The sequence below is a fragment of the Populus euphratica genome, unplaced genomic scaffold (genome assembly GCF_000495115.2).
Source record: "Populus euphratica unplaced genomic scaffold, PopEup_1.0 scaffold371.1, whole genome shotgun sequence".
Classification (NCBI taxonomy): Eukaryota; Viridiplantae; Streptophyta; class Magnoliopsida; order Malpighiales; family Salicaceae; genus Populus; species Populus euphratica.
The window spans coordinates 33767-44210 of NW_011500262.1; the positions used below are offsets into that span (position 1 = coordinate 33767).

General features: G+C 36.2%; 1 pseudogene; it reads right to left on the reverse strand.

Annotated features, from left to right (window-relative positions):
- LOC105112850 (peroxisome biogenesis protein 5-like) lies at nucleotides 1–8897 on the reverse strand (annotated as a pseudogene).
- Between the last annotated feature and the right edge of the window lie 1547 nt (nucleotides 8898–10444).

Genomic DNA, 10444 nt, shown 5'->3' on the forward strand with positions numbered 1-10444 from the left:
GGCCACAGAGCTGGATTCTTGACCAGACCAGTGCTTCATTATATCGGTAATCAGGCACACTTTTGCCTCCCTGCCTGCCTGCCCGCTCAGCATCGATATCCTTTGCTTTGATTTTACAATTTTAAATGCACAGCTATAATTAAGCATGTACCTTATCTTCACGTTTCCATACCTCTAACCCAGACAAATGGAAATATTGAACAGGTAAGAAGAAATATTGAAGTAAATTATTCACAACAGAATCACATCCACTTTCGATTTGTCCCTTCCTACAATTTCATCCCAATAGTTATGAAATGGGGCAACTTCCCTTTCCTTTATCTCCCCTCGGGCACTGCTTCGTAATTAACTATTCCTGGTGCTTAAGAATCACGAGTTAAACCCAGGTACAGGGTTTCAAACTTCATAAGTTTCTGTTTGAGTTAGCTCCAATAAACCATGCTTGATTTTCCTGCTTCATAAGAAATCAAGATACCCTTCAGCAAGAGCTCCAAATGCACTGATGCAAGGAGTCACAAGCACCACACATCATCCCATTCCCACAAGTGTTTGAAGATTTTAATTTCACAAACAGGAGGCTGTAGAATCCTGCCGTTGTCTCAATGATCCTTTATTCATTCAGTACAGAGACCAATAATTATATTATAGTGGGAACTCCTTCTGTAGAGCATCAAGATTTCGAGAATCACAAGCTTCCAGCATGTCATTCCTAGAAGCAAAACTGCAAGGCAAAAACAAAGGTAAAGAGATGTATGATTTCACTGAATTTCAGAACAATTGGTAAAACTACATTTTCACCACCATACCTTAAAGAAATCCTCAAATATTGCCAAATATTATATTAGAGAATAATATAAATTATATCTTAGGATCTTAATTAAAAGCTTAAGCTTTTAGGTGAGATGGTTCTTTGACATGGTATCAGAGCTTAAATGACCAAACAGTCACGAGTTCAAATCTCATCATCCCCATTTATTTGATAAAAATTAAACACAAGGTAATGTGGGTTTGTGCAAGTTTCAAGCTCAAAGGGCTCCCCCTTGAAGGGGTATGTTAGAGAATACTATAGATCATATCTTACGACCTCACCTAAAAGCTTAAGCTTTTAGGTGAGATGGTTCTTTGATACATTATCTGCCTTGGGATTCATAGCAAGTGCCCGAACGTAGTATCAGATGGAATCCTCATACATACCCTAGAGGCAAGAAAATATTTCACATGTCTGACAGTGCTAGTTCACTTCATGATAATCTACAAATAACAAGGTTCAGGCATTCCAACTAGAGGATTTTTTTTTTGGTGCGTGAACTGATTCTGACTACAGAGGATATCTAAGCTTTTAAGCAGGATTTGTAAATCTCTAAATAAGTACATAACAAATGAGAAACGAGAAGTTGTGATATCTACTTATCTCATGAAAGCTGTAAAAGCAACAAAGTGAAGGGAAACCACTATCTAACAGATGCCAAAGAATCTAAGAACAGAATTATGAACAATGAAGCAGAGGTAAAAACCTGGTTGGCATAACTGATTCCCATGTTTGCCCATGCTCGAACATAGTTAGGCTTCAGATCATGTGCCTGGAAGACCAGAGAGATGAAATCAACAAATAAATTTAATCAGGAAACAACAATCCAAAGTTGAGAAATTTGGAAAATATCATCACCAAACCAAAATGCAAAATCACTATAGCTGATAAAAACATGTGCAATTATCATCATTCTTGTTAATATATGAAGATGATGTGAAAAGCCAAAACCATGAAACAAGAAAGTGTGGAAGAACAGCATAGAATGCTGTGCAACCAGGAAATACATACAGGGCAGAAAGGCTTCTATTGAAAAAAAAAAATGAACTATTTTTTGCAAACAAAAATATCAGGAAACAAGGGGAGAAATTTTTTTTTGAAAATATACACTTGAACCTCCAGCATGCACACGCAATAAATTTAACAAAACAGGCTTAGCATGGAACACCTAGGAAACCTTTCTGCCCATGGAATCAAAAAGTAAAGCAAGATTTGTTAGATTAGCATTATAGTTTCTTATTTTGGGAAAAGTGCATATGTTCTATGAGATATGGCAAACAGTACCAAACTAATCCAAACAAACAACTGCTTTTAGATGTGTAGAGATATACGTGCTGATATGCCAATATTGCATCAGCACTCTGAACACTATTGGCTTGTGTTGCACCAAGCTTGTTCCAAAGAGAGTAATCCTGAGGCTTGAGTTTCAAAGCTCTCTGGAAAGAAGAAATGGCTTTGTCATATTCCCGTGACAAATTGTACAGGACACCAAGTACTATGTGCATGACAGCATCCTTAGGTGCCATCTGAGCAGCTTCATTGAATAATCTAGCAACCTGCATGTCATGGGGTTAAAATTTTGATGAGCACCCCAAAAGTCACCAAAGAATTCAAAAGGTAAATAAAAAAGAATTAAAAGAATTCAAACAGAACACATAAAAATTTAAAGAAATGAAGGTATTTCAGCAACACTTACATTAGCATAATACAAAGAATCAGAAAGCTCTGGAGTGGCAAGTGTCCTGTACTTTTGATGATGTTGTAGCCATCCATATAAATATTTCAATGCAGCTGCCTGCTCAAACTCTGAAATTTGAAGGCAAGTTATTTAACCACCTAAATTCAGTACCTCAAGAACTAATAACTTCACAACCAATCTCTATTCCTAGAGTTTTTATACAAATCATAAAGTGGTAAAAGAATTCCATCAGGGTCTGTTATAATACAATCTTTATAAAAGAATGCCTAAAGAATACTACACAAATTTAAGCTGAAATATAAGTTGTAAATATGTGTAGGAGCAATGACCAACCATTTGAATGGCTCACACCGAGAGCAAGAAGCACTCCAAGATTTGTAGGATAAGCTTCATGAGTGCGCATCATGGCTGCAATCGCCTGTATTGATATCGAATCGGATTCATATAATCACCTGTGTTGATATCGAATCGGATTCATATAAGCTATTCTACATTGAAATCAAAGCTAACAGGACTCCTTCATGAACACTACGGATCAGGCAAAGCTTTTATATCCACAATAAAAAACAAATAAAATTCGATCTGCATATTCTCATTTGCAAATTATTCAACTTGAGACCTAACAAAAGCTATAAATAAGACACCTAATGCATCAAACCAAAAGACCATAGAGATATAACTAATCAAACTTTTATTTTCCGGTTCCTGCAGCATAAAATTTTAATTTGTTGAAAACAAAAATTCACAGAAATATATACAGCTCAAATAAAACCATTGGCTCAACATAAAATCTTACATGACTACTGAACCTAGTATACTATAGGTCTCATTCAACTATAAACAAGCAGAAGTGATATAAACTATTTCACCAAGTTCATGAAAAGAATGAGAAATCAACTTTAAGCAAAACATCTAGAAATTATTCTAATCTAACAGTTTTAACACCAGAAAAATTGCCCAACCTGTCGATCATCATCATTCTCTGCATGTGCTATTCCAAGCAACCTCCAACCCTCAGCGTTATCTGGGTTTTTCAAAACTTCAGCCTCTAAAGCAAGCACAGCTTCACTCAAAAGCCCCTTCTGGAATAGCTCCTGGCCTTCTTTCAAAGGATTCGGATGACCGACATAAGGATTCATGTCTGTAAACACATAGACACCCCTTGAAGCATCTGGCTTCTGCTTGGCACCTACTTGCTCATTCAGGTACCTATAAGATAATTATATATGAAGGGGAAAAAACTTAATCAAGCATTTGACAACATAAAGATAGACTAGATCATCTGAACTACTCTAAACAATGGTATTCTTAATAATGAGCAAGAAAAAACAAAAAAAAAAAGAACTTATCTATAGGCTAAAGCATAATGACAAATGTTACAGATGTGCCTATATCAGATTTTTTTATGAATGAATTTTTCCAAAAGAAACTAGATGATTAAAAAAAATCCGAAGCAACTTGTAATAGATTTGAAGGGAATTGAACCTGCTACGTTCACTGTGAACATATGCAGGTTAAGATGACCTTGAAATTGACATGGTTAAAAGAAAACGGGAATGCACAGAAAATAGAAGATATGATGCAAAGATGCAATTTGATTCTTGATTTAACCATTTTTTATTCTTGAAAATAACTGTAGTCTTCAATTTTTATATTATAAGTATAATCATAACTAAAACAAATTACCAAGAAAGTGCAGCACCAAATTAAAACATCCAAGAAAGAAATGGAGCTTACTTGCATCTCATCCAGGAAGAAAATTACTAACATAGACCTTGACAACTGATAATGATTTTTTTTATAAAAAAAAAAAAACATAGTTCGATGTAGACACTAGTTCAAATGCTTTTGAACAGTAGACTGGATGCACTATTACAGAATTGATACAAGAGACAGTAAAGAAACATGATTAGTTTCAACACTCAAAAATGTAATGCTAAATCCTAGACAGCTTCTTGGTACATAAAGGAGAGCCACACACCACTAGACACTAGACTAAATATCACTGTCTATAATAGAATTGCGTCAGGAGAATTTGTGACTGATGAACACTATAACCAGCAAGACTGAAATATTGGAAGGGAGTTGAAGCACAGACACCACCTAAAAAATTGGATATGATATCTCCATTTAATGGACACAAGCCATTGAGTAATATTTAATATAGGGTAAAATGTCCCAGGGACTCCTAAACTATTGGTCAAAGCATAATTAGTCCCTATCCAATTATTCAGCGTAGAAAGTCCGAGAGGAAAACTAATGGAAAAATTAGCCCTTCTATTATGTCAGGATAGGTTCCCATCCAAAATGGGGTTAGTATTTGTCGCGAGACACTAAATGACCATCAACACATGTGATTCTCACGTGAATTTTTGTGCCATTTGACAAAAACTAAACTCAAATTTGGATGGAAACCAAACTTAACATAAGGACTAATTTTTACCTCCAATTTTCTTCAGTGACTATTTGCACAGAAAAAATTGGATAAGAACTATTTGCATTTTGACCAATAGCTATGAGGGGCGGGCACATTTTACTCTTTAATCTCCCACGTAAGAAATAAATCTTTCAATAATGTCTACAGTACTCACTCATCATATGTATCTGCCCAATTACCAGTTGAACTCTCCCCAAAAGCCCCTTCACCAACTTGTCGTCCAAATTCATCCGTCCAGTCATCAACATGCAACTTTGAAAATTCATTTACCCACTTATCATCAACAGGCTCACTTTGCTCTCTTTCAGCAGCAAACTCATTCACCCATTGATCAGGTCCATGAGAAAGCTGAAAAACACTCAGATTAGATAGAAGAATTTATTACATAACTTGCTGCTTGTTTAAGCAAGCAGCAAGAAGAGAAAAAGAGATCATGCACATCAACTATATCTATCAATTACAGAATTCCTCTCTTCACAATTCTGCTCTACAAAGCCACAAAAGACTCTCATTGCCTCCGAGTTGTTGTCTTCTCTATAAATATCAATAAATGTCAAGCACAGTGGTCATTGGTCAATCTTTATCCAAAATGTAAAAAGGAACCCTAACTATGAGAATCAATTTGAATGAAATCAGAAGATTTGCCTCAAATTGATTGTGCACAGAAGTATTATTTTACAGACATTGGCACAGTTTGGTACTGGCAATTTCTGAAAATCAAATGAGTAGAATGAATAAGCTATTTTGAAAACACAGAATTGCTATCACATGTGATGCTGCTGTCAACAGCTACGTACCCTATATAAATTGGTACACAAAAGTGTGTACTTTCACAGACACTTTTTTTGTTGTTGCTTAATTTGTTGTCAAAAAGCAGAACAACGAATTTGTAATCACGCTTGCACAAGAGCTTTACTTGCCTGGTCATGTGCATATTCATCAGCCCAATGACCCCCAGAATATTGTTGCTGATATTCCGTTGCCCAATCCCCTGGTGAAGACAACGCAGCTGGCTTGACTTGATTGTCATCAATAATAAGTTTGTCGCGACTCATCTTTGAGACGAATTGAAGAAGCTTGGAATTCTGCAGGGCTCATCACATATGACTAATATTTCAGTACAAGTAGCAAAACAATAAAAAATGAAAGAAAAAAATAAATAAATAATTAAGTCTTCATCATGCAATGCTAGTATGTTCATGTCCCCACATAGTAGCTAGCTCGTACTGTAAATTACCCCATGCACCAACCAGAAGATTCCAGGAGACCATGAAAGAACTCGCAACCTGTGTAAAGAAGACTACTTCATGGAAAAGCATATGAACCTGAACTTTGGGGTCATTGTTCTGAGCTAGTGTGTGTGCAAGCATTCGAGTCTGTTCCAGTGTAGATAAGTTTGAGATATTTGCACCTCCCATTTGATCTGCTGCTGAGATCAACTGTTCCTAAAACCAATAAAAACAAGTTATTGCAAGCCAGCGCCATATCCAATCAGGATAAAGGAAGTAACCAGTCAATTATATAAGAGGAAAATCTGCAACTACAAACATCATGATTGGCAAAGGGGAAGGGATAAAATACTGCTTAACAATATGATAATGAAGATTACAATGGTAAATAATCAACAAGGCAACAAGAAGAATATAATGGCCAAAAGCAATGTCTTATTGCACAGTTCTTTCATAAAGAGAGAGAGGGAGGGAGGGAGGGAGGGAGAAGCAAATCATAAAATCACAGTTTTTACAATTAAAAAAAAAAAGACAGAATAAGGAAATAATGGGTGAACGCAGTATAAGTAGGAAGTGAATGACACTAGTTGCCAGAAACAGAAAATGGCAGCAAGGCTGCATTCATTCATAGTGAGAATAGCCCTATATTTTCACTATCTTTTCATGAATCTGTAACTTAATTGTACCATTGAATCATGGTTCTAGGATAGATAGTTTGGTCGTCTGGTGACTAAATTGATATGTGTAATCCCTTAGTACCTGCTCAAACTCAGGCCCAACCATTAGCACCATGCTGCTGTTCAAATGAGTGAGCCCAAACATTAGGATCACCATGGTCTATTCTGTGTTGGCTAAATTCGGTAATCCATCCATCAGCTTGAGGAGGACCAGGTCTCCGAGCAGCTTGAGACTCGTTCCAGTAATCCTCTAGCTCTTGGAACCTAGCAGGTAAAGGTCCCTTAACCCGCACATCACCATCAATATCTAATGAAGACAAAAGTGCATTCACCTACAGAAGCAACATAGTCAAAGGATAATTGCAGTTTTGCTAATGCAATCAGGATGGATGTTAAAGCAAAATAACAATTGGAAATAGAGCTAGTAATAGCATCAGCTCTCCTTGGACAAAGAAACAGCAGCAGACCTGTGTATTGATAAAATCTTCACTCTTGTCGGCAAAAAAATGCCGGGCCATTATGCTGCTACGGTCATGTATGCATTGTTTGTCACCTTCGGACAATCCTAATGCAGGTAGTGGAGCAGGATGAAATGGAATTCCACCATGGCTACTGCCCACAAAGGAGTGCAAAAAGTTCGATAACACTCTTTGGGGTGGTCCTGCAATTTGAAAAGTAGAAAACATACCCCAAAAGATATGCTCAGGAGAGATTTATTGGTAGTTCTTGTAAAAAAAAAAAAAGAGTTCCTACAGTGTTCGGCTTGAACTAGACATAAAAAATTGTGAAGTTCTAGAAGATTTCATTCAATGCTGAAATTCTTCTTCTCGTGTTACTGTTGTCCTCTCTGAGTGTCGTCACAACAAACATGATATCACAGACCATTTTCTACATATAGAAAACCTTTTAAAAAATGAATCAAAAGGAGGGCAGCTGTGGGATTCTCATGAAAGAAGTATTATCCTTTACATTCGAAATTTAGTTCCACAGGACCACAGTAATTCGTGAAAATGAAATCATGACATTCTAAATTTTAGTTCCATGCCTTAATCACAATGGCATCCATTTCAAAGGCTTTCCAGATGTAGTATGTTTATTAATATGCAAAACTAGCAATAGATAAATGAGGCATTTACATTGCATCAGACACATCCAATTCTACTTCAACAGCCTAGGAAGCACTGAGTCTAATGAAAATAATATTTTTCCCTCATGAATTTGATTATCGTTTATAATACAACTTGTTAGCCACTTGCAGCTCATCATCTAGACTGTAGCAAGAAGTTAATTATTTAACTATAAGTAATGTTAAGTAGTTACCGTCCAAAGTTGGTTGAAGCTGAGGAGGAGGTAGGCCGTGATACAAGAGAGCAGGTGTAGGAGGACCAGAGCGCTAAATCTCATCCCAAGCATTGGCAAATCCATTCTGATCAGCAGTGCGAAAGCGACGAAGAAATTCTGAACCCTAAACCCAGAAGAAAAAATAATCAGAGAGTTGTGAAGCAAAATTAGACACTTTATTTTCTATTTTTTTAATTTTCCATATATTAAACAAGAAGAAGAGGAGACCTGAGAAGTAGGATGCTGAGAAAAGGAGTGATCAAAGTCAGCTCCCGGGAGTCCTCTCAAGCGGTCCTCAGCAGTGGCATCGTGGTACAACTGAGGCTCTGTAGCTGTGGTTGTAGAGGTTGGAATTTCCTTCAGCCCTTCCTGTGTTTTTTTTTTTTTTAAGGAAAAATGAGTGCTAGCAAGTAATAAGTTCAAAAAAGAAGAAAGACATTTAGGTGGAGGAAAAAAAAAAAAAAAAAACAGAAGCAGAGGCAGAGGTGTGGCGTAGGAGAAAAAAGAAGATGAATTGATAGAAAAAGGAAAGGGGTAAAAACCAGAGGCTTGAAAGAGGAACCGATAAGAGCGTTGGCGAGAGCACCGAGAGGATTGGATGATGAAGAAGAAGAACCTGGAACAGCACAGGCTGCTGCTCCTGTTACAAGCTCTCGCATCGCCATTTTCTTCTTCTTCTTCTTTTGTAATTTTGAAGAAAATTAATTAACAATATAGAAGGCGTTGCTTTTTTACTGTGTCGTTTATTTTGTAACCGTGGGTTGGCCTAGTTTTCAAAGTATTTTTTTTAATATATTAAAATAATATTTTTAAAAAAAAATTATTTTTAATATTCAGTATAATAAAATAACTTAAAAATATATAAATTTAAAATATAAATTTAAATTTTTAAAAAAATATTAAAAAAAAAGATAAATCTTAATATTATATGAATTAGAGGTGTTCAAAAAAACCAATTAATTGAGAAAACTCAAAAAAACAAATAAAAAATTAACCAAGAAAACTGCACTGAGATGAAAAATTGATTAAACCATTTTTAAAACTATAAAATCTTATTGGTTTGATTCGATTTAGTTTCGGTTTTACAACAAAAACTAGTGAATCGAACCGAACCAAGTCAGTAACCATAAAATAAAAAACCTATAAATACTAGTCTACAATTAAACTAACCCTAATAACATTACATTTGTCGCCATTCATACCAGAGACTGGTTTTCCCTTCTTCATTTTCCTTTTAATTTTCATCCACTCTATGTTTCTACCCCTGCATCTGTCTCTTCTCTAGCCAAACTCCACTCTATGTTTCTACTCCTGCATCTGTCTCTTCTCTAGCCAAACAAAAACTCACATTTCCATCTCCTTGGCTTCTCTCTTCACTTCACGTTTCGACCTCTATTTTATCTCTCGCTCGCATGCTTGTTTTTCACTATTTTCAAATTTGTAGAGCCAAACAACTAGGCAAATATGAGCGGTCATGATTCAAAGTATTTCTTGACGACCAGAAAAGGTGAAATCCTTGAGCTCAAAGAAGAGCTCAATTTTTAGTACAGAGTCCATTCATATTGATATTCATGTTGTTGAGAAATCATATAAAATTATGCTGGGATTTTCTTATGTTTGGTTTTTGTTTATTATTATGTATTAAGAATTGAAATTGAGTTATTAGGGATCATCTAATGCAAAATATCCTTTCGTTTTGAACGACATTGTGCTGCTTCTTCTCCTCTACGAATGTAGAGACAGGGGAGAAAAAGATTCTTGAAATGTTTTTTTCCCTCTTTCTTTCTCCACACCACCTGTCCAAAAATCCTGTGTAACCTATACCCACACAACCATACCCTACAACCATTATGGAAGAAAAATGAGACAGACAAAGACCCATGCCCTGCACTTGAACAAGTATGGTAACCCTCTCCCTCAACATTCTATAAATATAAAGGAAGATTACAAGACAAGGGGGGAAATTTTAGAGAAGAAGAGAAGCAAACGACATATTCAGGGGGGTTTTTAGGCAGAGAGAAAGATAAGAATAGGGGGGAATTTTTGGTGTGAAAGAGAGGAACGAACCGGGGAATTTTAAGAGTGTAAAGAGAGTGAAAGAACAAAAAAAAAAAGCTGAAACCAATAGAGGAGAGGAGAGGAAGAACCACCGGCTGCGGTCCGCATAGCTGCCACCATCGCCTCCACCATTCCTCTTAGTCACCTTGACAACACCATCATCGTCCAAAAATAGAAGAAGAGACAAAGAAGTAA